Genomic DNA, 15,035 nt, shown 5'->3' with positions numbered 1-15,035 from the left:
TTGAAGGCGGCGACCGAACCTTTACAAACAAGGTTGGGGCAAACTCCACACAAAGCTTGGAGGCTCCCAACAAGACCACGAAGCTTCACCACAATGGAATGTGGCTCCGAGGTGACCTCAACCGTCTAGGATGCTCAAACACCCAAGAGTAACAAGATCCGCAAGGGATTGGTGGGGGAATCAACTTTTCTCTTGGTGGAAGTGTAGATCTAGGCCTTCTCAACCAATCCCTAAAGAATCAACAAGTTTGATTGGCTAGGGAGAGAGATCGGGCACTTTTGAGCTTAGGGAGCAACAATGGAGCTTGGGAGGGTCAAAGGTAGGGTTCCACAGCAAGAAGAACCCCTTATATAGTGGGGGGGGGGAATCCAACCGTTTCCCACTCACAGCCCGAGCCTAGCGGTACTACCGCTGGCACTCCAGCGGTACTATCGCTGGCAGCAGCGGTACTACCGCTGGGCCCATGGTAGTGCATAAGCACTACCGGGCCAACCACCGCCAAGAAAGTCTTCGCAAAAAGGTCCGACGAAGTACAGCCGCTAGGAAGGCGGTACTAAGCTCCTGTAGCGGTACTACCGCTGACTAGGGGCGGTACTACCGCCAGCACAGTGGTACTACCGCTAGGGCTAGCGGTACTACCGCTAGGGCCAGCGATACTACCGCTAGGCACAGCGGTACTACCGCTGAGAGACCTTTTGCTTAGATGAGATAAAAACACAGGCGGGAGCCACTCCAAAGTTGCAGGTAAGGGGAAATGAGATAAAGTGTGTGCGTGCAAAATTGATTCCACCCAAACCTTTCCACTACGGGTCCCCTTTTAATAGTACGGCGTTCTTATGACTCAAAGAAGGAGAATCGTAGAGTACACCGTGCTTCTGTTCCATGGAAAGAGGGGGCGAGTCGTCTTGTGCCGTTGGCACGTGTTATGTGAAATCTTAACACACACGATTAGTCCTTTGCGGTACTATCATCAATCACCAAAATTACTTAGGCATAAAATATGCCCTAACACCCTAAATCTCACAATACCAGTGAGGAAGAATGTGAATGAGAGAAACTTTAAATTGTGTAACTAATTAACGAGATGGAACGATAGTGTAATTAATCGTATAAATGAGCCCGCGCATTGCAAGGAAAAAGATACCACACATTCCCAATCTTTATCTTTACCTACTAATAAAGCAAATAGTGCTTCTTCCGTACGTCATCCAAATTGTCCTTAAAGTTAACTAAAATTACCCACCAATGCCACCTATAAGTCATAAAAAACGTTTCAAACAGGAAAATATCCGGACTGGGCCGGCCCATGTAGGCACCTCCTATATTACGATCTGGGTGTTGGAAAAAGATGCAACACACCTGTTTGGGCCGGCCCATGGGTGGGCGTCTATTTTTTTAGTTTAGTTTTTATTTTTATTTTCAGTTCCATTTTGTTTTTCTACTTTAAATAATTTAGAATTTCAAACAACTTTTCTCAATTTTAAAAAACTGAGAATTTCGAAATAAAATATTCAAAAAAATATTTTTTATAATTCAAAAACTGCTGCCGAGTTTAAAAAAATGTTTGTTTATAAAAAAATGTTTAAACTTTGAGAAAATGTCCATAAAATAAAAAAGTCAACGATTTTAAACAAAAGTTCGTGTAAAAATCTTAAAAACAGTTCGTGCCTCTGTTTTTAGTCTCATTTTTTATTTTCATTTTTCTGTTCCATTTTTTAGTTTAAATAATTTAAAACTTTGAAAAACTTTTGCAATTTATAAAACTGGGAATTTTGAAATAAAAGTTTGAAGAAAATATAAAATGTTTGTGTATTCAAAAATGTTCATAATTTTTGTAAAAATATTCGCATATTCAGAAAAATGTTTATAGTTTTGAGAACAATGTTGGTGAAAACAATAAAAGTCCAGGATTTTGAAAAAAAGTTTGTGTGTTATTTTTTGAGTGCAATTGAAAAAATGTTTGCTAATTCAAAAAATGTTCATGCATTTTAAGAAATGTCTTAAAATTTTAAAAACATAATATGATCAGCACCATTGGAGATTATAATTATTTTTCCCCCGTTGCAACGCACGGGTCTTTTTGCTAGTACAATTACTATGACTAAAGACCGGCCCAACAGTTCCACGTGCATCCCATGTGTGTTGTCGTTTATCATCCTTCCCAACCTCTTCAACGGTGGTCGAGGGTAATCACAACGCGTTTGAATGTAGTCAATTGTAAGGCGTCTCTCTCTCCGCACAATATGAGAATTGTGCTTTGTTTTTTTACCCGAAGATTTACCGAGGGGTGCATGTGTGATTATAGATGGTTTTTTTGTCTCCAAATAAATTTTGCTGAGGAGTTGATTTCTAATCCATATCTACACTCGTACAAAATAAATACGAATTGTGCACTATGGATTAAGATTACACCATACATAATTTAAAAAAATGTTTAATAGGTTAAACAACATCATATTCAGATTCTACACATTTTTAATCAATTTCCATATATAACATGTCAAAATTGGAGATATGGTTTAAAAGTTATGTTTTTTTTTCAAAAGCCTTCAAACTCATTTAAAATAGAACCATGAGTTAATTAATCAAAAGAACAGGGGTTTGCTTAAAAATAGTGATTTTTTTCTCACTTAAAATAAGATCGCAGGTTGATTTTAAAAAACAGTAGGAGGTTTTCTGTAAAAATCATGACGAACGGGCAAAAACACTAATCCCATTATTAGTAGGTAGGTATACAATTAGTTACTAGTAAAAGAGCATGTGCTTTGCCATGGGAAAAAAATAACACACGCCCCTAATTCAATAACCATGACTCAAGACCCGGTAGGTCGATGTTATATATATATGAACATGGCATCCCATCTCTGTTGCCACTTTTCATGCTCCCACTCTCGTCGACGGTGGCTTCAATGCTCACACATTCACAATGTATTTAAATATGGTCAATCTTAAGGCGTCTCCCTCTGGATAAGATAATAAATCTGTTTTTTTTCGTGCAAGGTTTTGACGATGCGTCCATGCATTGTTGTGGATAATTTCCTTCGTCTTCAGTCTAATTTGACCGAGGTGTTCATTATTAATCCGGATCTACACCGATGCGAAAGAGAGGCGGATCATGTAGTATTGATTAAGGATGCATCTAAATAACATTTTAAAAACAGTTAAGAGGTAAAATACCATCATATTCAGATTTTACATATTTTTAATTAAATTTCATATATAACAAGTTAAAATTAGAGTTACGGTTTAAAAGATATGACTATAGACTACGGGTTAATCAAACAAATGTCAGGCTGCTTTCCGCAAACAACAAATAGTAATCCGGAGTCACTTATATGTGGACTGCAGGTTAATTTAAGAAAACCACAAAGTTATGAATGAAGAAGATGGTGCTACTGCTACAGTTATCCGAGTTGCAAAAGGAAGGTTATGTGTAAACATTGCTATGGCTCTAGTAATGAAGCAACACATGTGCTAGCTATTCATGCTTATTGTAATAAAATTACCTGTAATTGGACGAATGAGCCTGCCGACTGTTTCATTTCCAAACTGGTGGATGATGTATTTCCTGTTCAAATTTCAATAAAGCTAGCCATAATGGCCTTCCCTCAAAAGAAAAAAGTCCACGCTTAACATGCAACTTAGGGGGTGGAAGGGTTGTCCCGGTTTCAAGTCAAAAAAAGAAAACTACAAAGTTTTTTCCGTAAACATTGAAATACATTTTTTAAATCATTTGAACAAGGGGTTAATTAAAGAAAAGAGTAGGGGTTTTTGACAAAACAACACAACAAGAAAACCGTTCCGTATTTTATTATACTATAGGTATTAGCAGTGACGATTCCACTAGAAGGGCTTCAAATAGGCTGAAGCCTACCCTCTGGTATTTTTATTTCAGCTAATTATACTACTTAACAATTATACCGAGTTGTTTATTTTATTATACCATAGGTACTATCAGTGGCGATTCCACTAGGAGAGCTACAATAGGAATTTTGTATTTCAGCAAATATACTTAACAATTATACCAGAGAGGTTTAACATGTTAATTGCAATGCATTTGCTAATTAAACTTAAGATTCGCCACCGAGTACTAGGTATAAGTATAGATATAGATATGCCAGGCCCTTTGTTAGGAAATTTGGCTGTCGATCACAGGGAGAACGGCGGTTTTGCGCTGCTAACAACCTCGCGGCTTTTCTGTTTCGATTAATCAGGTACTTATGGTTACAACCAAAGGGAAAGAGCAGGTGGTGATCCTAGCTATGCGCCACGACCCGCGTAACTCGCGCCATCCCACAAGTGCCGATCGTGCCTCCTATCCTCCTGCGAAACTATCGGCTGGATCGACTTGATCAACAACGTGACCCAGTCCATCTCCAAGCCCCTGCATGGCGCGCACAAGTCGCCGCTCATGACCGTTATTCCATGCTGCAAAAGCAAATCTAAACTACCTAAGCCAACGGCCAGATTAGCTAACAATCACCCCCCTAATCTTGGCGTTGGCACTTTATTTCTACCATGCCGATCCTCCTCCTCAGCTCCTGGAACGCAAGCCGCCCAAGTGCCTTCGTCAAAGTATCAGCAAGCTGATCGCTGGTCCTGACGTAGTCGATGTCGACCCGCCCTTGCTCCACGCACTCGCGAATGAAGTGGTACCTGATCTCTATGTGCTTGCTGCGGTCATGAAACACAGGGTTTTTCGCCAGGGAGATCGCCGATTTGTTGTCGATGAAGAGCTTCGGCCGAGCTGCCTCCTTGTTCAGCATTTCGCCAAGTAGACGTCCCAGCCAGATGCCCTGGCATGCCACGGCGGTGGCGGCCATGTACTCTGCCTCGCACGAGGAGAGCGCTACCACCCTTTGCTTCTGAGTCTGCCAGCTCACCGGGCTCTTGCCGAGGAAGAAGATCACCCCCGTCATGCTCTTCCTGTCGTCCGTGTCCCCGGCGTGATCTGAGTCGCTATAGCCGGTCAGCCACAATGCCCCTTCCCCATGCTCGTATGCGCAGCCGTGGTCCAGGGTCCCCGCCACATATCGCAGAAGGTGCTTGACTGCGCCGTAGTGGTCGGAGGCAGGCTTCTCCATGAACCTGCTTAGGTATCCGACAACAAATGAAATGTCGGGTCTCGTAGTCCGCCGATGATGTTGCGGTACTCCGTTTTGTCCACAGGGTCGGCGGAGCTCTCCTTGCTCAGCTTGAGTCGCACCTCCATCGGAGCGTTGGTGGGATTGCAATCCTCCATCCCAGCACGCTCCAACAGGCGCTTGGCATAGGCCGCCTATCCGAGGATGATCCGATCGCGCTCCTGGCTCACCTAAATCCCTAGGTAGTAGCTGAGCTTACCCAGGTCGCTCATGCGGAACAGCTTGGTCATCTGCTGCTTGAAGGCGTTGATCTCCGTTGTGGCCGCACCGGTGATGATGAGATCATCTATGTAGACTCCGACGAGCAGTAGAGAGTCACCAGTGCCGCGTCGGTACACCGCGTGCTCCGATGGGCAGCGTTCAAAGCCCAGAGTGCACAAGCTTTCGTCCAGCTTCACGTTCCAGGCTCTCAGCGCCTGTCGAAGCCCATAGAGCGCCTTGTGGAGGCGCAACACCTTGCCCTCCTGGCCGGCCACGGCATACCCCGGCGGTTGCTGTACGTAGACTTCCTCGAGCAGATCGCCGTTAAAGAAAGCGGACTTGACGTCCATGTGATGAACCTGCCAGTCGTTGTGTGCTGCGAGCGCGACAAGGACGCGCACCGAGTCCATGCGCGCGACCGGCGCGAACACCTCTTCAAAGTCCACACCGTGCTTCTGGACATAGCCCTTTGCTACCAGACGCGCCTTGTGCTTCACCACCGCACCCTGGGGATTCTTCATGAGCTTATAAACCCATTTCAGACCGATTGGGCGGTGCCCGACAGGGAGCTCGCTCAATTCCCAGGTGCGGTTGTCGACGATGTTGTGCATCTCTTCGTCCATAGAGGCGCGCCAGCCTTGGTCCTTCTCGGCCTCAGTGAAAGAGGCCGGCTCCTCTCCCACAAGCATGCACATGTCTTTGCTGTAGTCTGCCTCCACCTCCTCTGTCGTGTCCCACACGTTCTCCAGCGTGCGGTATCGACGCGGTGCCTCTGCGCCGGCAGATGCTTCAGATGGAGCGGTGGGCGGTGAGGCAAATAAGACGCCCGTTGGTGTTGTGATCGGCGTGCCGAATGCCAGGGAGGCAGGTGAAGGTGCATCGGTAACACTCCTTGGTGTGTGTGGCTCGTCGACGGGCGCTGGTGCGTTGTGGTTCTCACTCGGCGCAGGCTGCTCCGCCCGCGCACTCGTCATAGTCACGGGCTCCAGCTCAATGGTGAAGGACTCGAACTCCCCATCTCGAGCCTCCGATCCTGCGCTCCAATCCCACGCCGTGCGTTCGTCGAACACAACTTCGCGATACGCGTGAGTGCGACCTGATGGAGGGTGGTAGACGCGGTAGGCGGCTGAACCGGGTTCGTACCCCATGAACACCATGGGCACACTGCGATCGTCAAGCTTCTTCGGGTTCGGGCGCGTCACCTTGACATGGGCGACGCAATCGAAGGTACGGAGGTGCTGTACGTTGGGCTTGCTCCCAGACCAGGCTTCATGGGGTGTCATCCCAGAGACACTCTTCGTTGTCGCCCGATTGAGCAGGTACACAGCCGTAGTCATGGCCTCGCCCCAGAAGCACGCCGGGACGCCCTTTGCCTTGAGCAGGCTGCGTGCCATCCCCACGATTGTCTGATTGCGCAGCTCCACCACCCCATTCTGTTGCGGTGTGTATGGGGCAGTGAGCTGGCCATGGACCCCAGCTCGGCGAAGAATTCGCCGAGGCTCGTTGTGACAGCCCGATGCCGACGTTCCAAAAGATTCCCCTTCTATTCCGTTTTCGTCGTGTGGGTATTTTCTTTTGTCGTATCATCATCGCATCATTCGCATCATTCGCATCATCTGCATTGCATCGGCATCTCCGTTGCCGCCCGTTTTCAAAACGTGCATCCTTTGTTAGTTGCCGGTTCCCGTCGTTGTCCGTTCTGAGCCCGACTGCACACGCACGCGCCCGCGGCATCGTCAAAACCCTGTTTTAAAAGTGTGCATAAAACTTTCTCTTATCGGGGTGAAACTTGGCATGCGGTCGTGAATAGATATAGGTAGGCCGTCTGTCAAGTTTCGTCGCAATCGGAGTTCGTCTGGTACCCGAACGGTCGACCGTAGCGGCACCGTATTCGGTCTACCGTCGGACGATTGTCGGTGTTTTAAAAATTGTTGCCGCGTCACCCGTTTCCCCTCGTCTCTGGATATCTACACGACACGGCCACTTAGTCCGTCCCGTGTTCGGAATTGTCCGATTCCGACCGCGCGGTTGGATCTGAAATGGAATTTCGGTTAACCTAGCCCCCCATTAGTCTATACATAGTCCCCTAGATCATTTTTAGAGAGCCCCCTCTCCCCTCTCCTCGAAATTCGTGCCTAGCCCCAAATCCCCACCTACCGGACATGTACGTGGTCAAACCGGACACGTCCGGGTGTCCGCAGTGTCGCATCCTCCACGGCACAGCACCTCCAGCAGCCCCAGCGTGCATGGCCTCTCTGCCCGAGCTGCCCCGAGTGTTGGAATTATGCCCTAGAGGCAATAATAAATATAGTTATTATTATAGTTCCCGTATCAAGATAATCGTTTATTATCCATGCTATAATTGTATTGAATGAAGACTCATTTACATGTGTGGATACATAGACAAAACACTGTCCCTAGCAAGCCTCTAGTTGGCTAGCCAGTTGATCAAAGATAGTCAGTGTCTTCTGATTATGAAAAAAGTGTTGTTGCTTGATAACTGGATCACGTCATTAGGAGAATCACGTGATGGACTAGACCCAACCTAATAGACGTAGCATGTTGATCGTGTCATTTTGTTGCTACTGTTTTCTGCGTGTCAAGTATTTGTTCCTATGACCATGAGATCATATAACTCACTAACACCGGAGGAATACTTTGTGTGTATCAAACGTCGCAACGTAACTGGGTGACTATAAAGATGCTCTACAGGTATCTCCGAAGGTGTTCGTTGAGTTAGTATGGATCAAGACTGGGATTTGTCACTCCGTGTGACGGAGAGGTATCTCGGGGCCCACTCGGTAATACAACATCACACACAAGCCTTGCAAGCAATGTGACTTAGTGTAAGTTGCGGGATCTTGTATTACGGAAGGAGTAAAGAGACTTGCCGGTAAACGAGATTGAAATAGGTATGCGGATACTGACGATCGAATCTCGGGCAAGTAACATACCGAAGGACAAAGGGAATGACATACGGGATTATATGAATCCTTGGCACTGAGGTTCAAACGATAAGATCTTCGTAGAATATGTAGGATCCAATATGGGCATCCAGGTCCCGCTATTGGATATTGACCGAGGAGTCTCTCGGGTCATGTCTACATAGTTCTCGAACCCGCAGGGTATGCACACTTAAGGTTCGACGTTGTTTTATGCGTATTTGAGTTATATGGTTGGTTGCCGAAGGTTGTTCGGAGTCCCGGATGAGATCACGGACGTCACGAGGGTTTCCGGAATGATCCGGAAACGAAGATTGATATATAGGATGACCTCATTTGATTACCGGAAGGTTTTCGGAGTTACGGGGAATGTACCGGGAATGACGAATGGGTTCCGGAAGTTCACCGGGGGGGGGGGGGGCAACCCACCCCGGGGAAGCCCATAGGCATTGAGGGTGGTGCACCAGCCCTTAGTGGGCTGGTGGGACAGCCCAAAAGAGCCCTATGCGCATTGGAAGAAAAATCAAAGAGAAAAGAAAAAAAAAGGAGGAGGTGGGAAAGGAAAGAAGGACTCCACCCACCAAACCAAGTAGGACTCGGTTTGGGGGGGGCAGACCTTCCCCCCTTGGCTCGGCCGACCCCCTTGGGGCTCCTTGAGCCCCAAGGCAAGGCCCCCCTCTCCCACCTATATATACGGAGGTTTTAGGGCTGATTTGAGACGACTTTTCCACGGCAGCCCGACCACATACCTCCACGGGTTTCCTCTAGATCGCGTTTCTGCGGAGCTCGGGCGGAGCCCTGCTGAGACAAGATCATCACCAACCTCCGGAGCGCCGTCACACTGCCGGAGAACTCTTCTACCTCTCCGTCTCTCTTGCTGGATCAAGAAGGCCGAGATCATCGTCGAGCTGTACGTGTGCTGAACGCGGAGGTGCCGTCCGTTCGGCACTAGATCGTGGGACTGATTGCGGGACGGTTCGCGGGGCAGATCGAGGGACGTGAGGACGTTCCACTACATCAACCGCGTTCACTAACGCTTCTGCTGTACAGTCTACAAGGGTACGTAGATCACACATCCCCTCTCGTAGATGGACATCACCATGATAGGTCTTCGTGCGCGTAGGAAATTTTTTGTTTCCCATGCGGCGTTCCCCAACAGTGGCATCATGAGCTAGGTTCATGCGTAGATGTCTTCTTGAGTTGAACACAAAAGTTTTTGTGGGCGGTGATGTGTGTTTTTCTGCCCTCCTTAGTCTTTTCTTGATTCCGCGGTATTGTTGGATTGAAGCGGCTTGGACCGACATTACTCGTACGCTTACGAGAGACTGGTTTCATCGCTACGAGTAACCCCGTTGCTCAAAGATGATTGGCAAGTGTAAGTTTCTCCAACTTTAGTTGAATCGGATTTGACTGAGGAGGTCCTTGGATGAGGTTAAATAGCAACTCATATATCTCCGTTGTGGTGTTTGCGTAAGTAAGATGCGATCCTACTAGATACCCATGGTCACCACGTAAAACATGCAACAACAAAATTAGAGGTTGTCTAACTTGTTTTTGCAGGGTATGCTTGTGATGTGATATGGCCAACGATGTGATGTGATATATTGGATGTATGAGATGATCATGTTGTAATAGATAATATCGACTTGCACGTCGATGGTACGGCAACCGGCAGGAGCCATAGGGTTGTCTTTATACTAACGTTTGTGCTTGCAGATGCGTTTACTATTTTGCTAGGATGTAGCTTTAGTAGTAATAGCATGAGTAGCACGACAACCCCGATGGTGACACGTTGATGGAGATCATGGTGCGGCGCCGGTGGCAAGAAGATCGTGCCGGTGCTTTGGTGATGGATATCAAGGAGCACGTGATGATGGCCATATCATGTCACTTATGAATTGCATGTGATGTTAATCCTTTTATGCACCTTATTTTGCTTAGAACAACGGTAGCATTATGAGGTGATATCTCACTAAAATTTCAAGACGAAATTGTGTTCTCCCCGACTGTGCACCGTTGCTACAGTTCATCATTTCGAGACACCACGTGATGATCGGGTGTGATAGACTCAACGTTCATATACAACGGGTGCAAAACAGTTGAGCACGCGGAACACTCGGGTTAAGCTTGACGAGCCTAGCATGTGCAGACATGGCCTCGGAACACATGAGACCGAAAGGTCGATCATGAATCATATAGATGATATGATTAGCATAGGGATGCTTACCACTTAAACTATGCTCAACTCACGTGATGATCGGACTTGAGCTAGTGTAAGTGGATCATGAACCACTCAAATGACTAGAGAGATGTACTTTTTGAGTGGGAGTTTAGCGAATAATTTGATTAAGTTAAACTCTAATTATCTTGAACATAGTCTAAGTCCACTTTGAATATATTTGTGTTGTAGATCATGGCTCACGCGACAGTCACCCTGAATTTTAATACGTTCCTAGAGAAAGCTAGGTTGAAAGATGATGGAAGCAACTTTGTAGACTGGGCTCGTAATCTTAAGCTAATCTTACAAGCTGGGAAGAAGGATTATGTCCTTAATGCTGCGCTAGGAGATGAACCACCCGCTACGGCTGATCAGGATGTTAAGAACGCTTGGTTAGCACGTAAGGAGGACTACTCAGTAGTTCAATGTGTAGTCTTGTATGGCTTAGAACCAGGACTTCAACGTCGATTTGAGCGTCATGGAGCATTTGAGATGTTCCAGGAGTTAAAGTTTATCTTTCAGAAGAACGCCCGGATCGAGAGGTATGAGATCTCCGATAAATTCTATGCTTGCAAGATGGAGGAGAACTCGTCTGTCAGTGAACATGTGCTCAAAATGTCTGGGTACTCAAACCGTCTAGCTGAGCTGGGGATTGAACTCCCGCAAGAGGCTATCACTGACAGAATCCTTCAATCACTGCCTCCAAGCTATAAAGGCTTTGTGTTGAACTACAACATGCAAGGGATGAACAAGTCACCCGGCGAGTTGTTTGCGATGCTGAAAGTCGCAGAGTCTGAACTCCATAAAGAGCATCAAGTGTTGAAGGTGAATAAGACCACTAGTTTCAAGAGAAATGGCAAAGGCAAGAAGGGAAATTCAAAGAAGAGCGGCAAGCCTGTTGCCAATCCGACGAAGAAACCCAAAGCTGGACCTAAGCCTGAAACAGAGTGTTACTATTGCAAGGGTATGGGTCACTCGAAGTGCAATTGCTCCAAGTATCTGGCAGATAAGAAGGCGGCCAAAGAAAAATCAGGTATATTTGATATACATGTTATTGATGTGTACTTAACCGGCTCTCGTAGTAGTGCCTGGGTATTCGATACCGGTTCTGTTGCTCATATTTGCAACTCGAAATAGGAACTGCGGAATAGACGAAGGCTGGCGAAAGATGAAGTGACGATGCGCGTAGGAAATGGTTCCAAGGTTGATGCAATCGCCGTCGGCACAGTTTCACTTCAGTTACCATCAGGATTAGTTATGAACTTGAATCATTGTTATTTAGTGCCTGCGTTGAGCATGAACATTATATCTGGATCTTGTTTATTGCGAGACGGTTACTCTTTTAAGTCAGAGAATAATGGTTGTTCTATTTCTATGAGTAACATCTTTTATGGTCATGCACCCAATGTGAGAGGATTTCTCATATTGAATCTTGATAGTGATACACACATACATAACATTGAGACCAAAAGAGTTAGAGTTAACAATGATAGCGCCATATTTTTGTGGCACTGCCGCTTAGGTCATATTGGTGTAAAGCGCATGAAGAAACTCCATGCCGATGGACTTTTGGAGTCACTTGACTTTGATTCACTTGACACGTGCGAACCATGCCTCATGGGCAAGATGACTAAAACTCCGTTCTCCGGAACAATGGAGCGTGCAAGTGACTTGTTGGAAATCATACATACCGATGTGTGTGGTCCGATGAGCGTAGAGGCACGCGGCGGATATCGTTATTTTCTCACCTTCACTAACGATTTGAGTAGATATGGTTATGTCTACTTAATGAAGCACAAGTCTGAAACATTTGAAAAGTTCAAGCAATTTCAGAGTGAAGTTGAAAATCATCGTAACAAGAAGATCAAGTTCCTATGGTCTGATCGTGGGGGTGAATATCTGAGTTTCGAGTTTGGTGCTCACTTAAGACAATGTGGAATTGTTTCACGGTTGACACCGCGTGGAACACCACAGCGTAATGGTGTGTCCGAACGTCGTAATCGTACTTTATTAGAGATGGTGCAATCTATGATGTCTCTTACCGATTTGCCGTTATCGTTTTGGGGTTATGCATTAGAAACAGTTGCATTCACTTTAAATAGGGCACCATCAAAATCCGTTGAGACGACACCATACGAACTGTGGTATGGCAAAAGGCCAAAGTTGTCGTTTCTTAAAGTTTGGGGATGTGATGCTTATGTCAAAAAGCTTCAGCCTGAAAAGCTGGAACCCAAAGCGGAAAAGCGCATCTTCATAGGTTACCCAAAAGAGACAGTTGGGTACACCTTCTATCTCAAATCCGAGGGCAAAGTGTTTGTTGCTAAAAACGGAGCTTTTCTCGAGAAGGAGTTTCTCTCGAGAGAATTGAGTGGGAGGAAGATAGAACTTGACGAGGTTGTCGAACCTCTCATCCCTCTGGATGGTGGCGCAGGGCAAGGGGAAACCTCTGTCGTTGCGACGCCGGTTGAGGAGGAAGTTAATGATAATGATCATGAAACTCCGGTTCAAGTTTCTGTCGAACCACGCAGGTCGACAAGACCACGTGCTGCTCCAGAGTGGTACGGTAATCCCGTCTTATCAATCATGTTGTTGGACAACAATGAACCTGCAAATTATGAAGAAGCAATGGTGGGCCCAGATTCCAACAAATGGCTAGAAGCCATGAAGTCCGAGATAGGATCCATGTATAAGAACAAAGTGTGGACTTTGGAAGTACTGCCTGAGGGCCGCAAGGCTATTCAGAACAAATGGATCTTTAAGAGGAAGACGGACGCTGACGGCAATGTGACCGTTTATAAAGCTCGACTTGTGGCAAAGGGTTTTTCACAAGTTCAAGGAGTTGACTACGATGAGACATTCTCACCCGTAGCGATGCTTAAGTCCGTCAGAATCATGTTAGCAATAGCTGCATTTTTCGATTATGAAATCTGACAGATGGATGTCAAAACGGCGTTCCTTAACGGTTTCCTTAAGGAAGAATTGTATATGATGCAACCCGAAGGTTTTGTCGATCCTAAGAATGCTAACAAGGTGTGTAAGCTCCAGCGATCCATTTATGGACTGGTGCAAGCATCTCGGAGTTGAAACAAACGCTTTGATGAGGTGATCAAAGCATTTGGGTTTATACAAGTGGTTGGAGAATCTTGTATTTACAAGAAAGTGAGTGGGAGCTCTGTGGCGTTTCTAATATTATATGTGGATGACATATTGCTGATTGGAAACAACGTAGAGTTTTTGGAGAGCATGAAGGATTACTTGAATAAAAGTTTTTCTATGAAGGACCTAGGAGAAGCTGCTTACATTCTAGGCATTAAGATCTATAGGGATAGATCAAAACGCCTGATAGGACTTTCACAAAGCACATACCTTGATAAAGTTTTGAAGAGGTTCAAAATGGAACAGTCCAAGAAGGGGTTCTTGCCAGTTTTACAAGGTACGAGATTGAGTAAGACTCAGTGCCCAGCAACTGATGAGGATAGAGAGCATATGCGCTCCGTCCCCTATGCTTCAGCCATAGGTTCTATCATGTATGCAATGCTGTGCACTAGACCGGACGTTAGCCTGACCATAAGTATGGCAGGTAGGTTTCAGAGTAATCGAGGAGTGGATCACTGGACAACGGTCAAGAATATCTTGAAGTACCTGAAAAGGACTAAGGAGATGTTTCTCGTGTATGGAGGTGACGAAGAGCTCGCCGTAAAAGGTTACGTCGATGCAAGCTTTGACACAGATCCGGACGACTCTAAGTCGCAAACCGGATACATATTTATTCTTAATGGGGGTGCAGTAAGCTGGTGCAGTTCCAAGCAAAGCGTCGTAGCAGATTCTACATGTGAAGCGGAGTACATGGCTGCCTCGGAGGTGGCTAAGGAGGGTGTCTGGATGAAGCAGTTCATGACGGATCTTGGAGTGGTGCCAAGCGCACTGAATCCAATAACCTTATACTGTGATAACACGGGTGTCATTGCCTTAGCAAAGGAACCACGGTTTCACAAGAAGTCCAGACACATCAAACGACGCTTCAACCTCATCCGTGACTACGTCGAAGGGGAGGACGTAAATATATGCAAAGTGCACACGGATCTGAATGTAGCAGACCCGCTGACTAAACCTCTTCCACGGGCAAAGCATGATCAACACCAGAACTGTATGGGTGTTAGATTTATTAAAATGTAATTCGCATGATGAAGTGAGGGCTAGATTATTGACTCTAGTGCAAGTGGGAGACTGTTGGAATTATGCCCTAGAGGCAATAATAAATATAGTTATTATTATAATTCCTGTATCAAGATAATCGTTTATTATCCATGCTATAATTGTATTGAATGAAGACTCATTTACATGTGTGGATACATAGACAAAACACTGTCCCTAGGAAGCCTCTAGTTGGCTAGCCAGTTGATCAAAGATAGTCAGTGGCTTCTGATTATGAACAAAGTGTTGTTGCTTGATAACTGGATCACGTCATTAGGAGAATCACGTGATGGACTAGACCCAAACTAATAGGCGTAGCATGTTGATCGTGTCATT

This window comes from Hordeum vulgare, chromosome 7H, assembly GCF_904849725.1.
Source record: "Hordeum vulgare subsp. vulgare chromosome 7H, MorexV3_pseudomolecules_assembly, whole genome shotgun sequence".
In the NCBI taxonomy this organism is placed as follows: Eukaryota; Viridiplantae; Streptophyta; class Magnoliopsida; order Poales; family Poaceae; genus Hordeum; species Hordeum vulgare.
Note: the sequence above shows the minus strand (reverse complement) of the source record.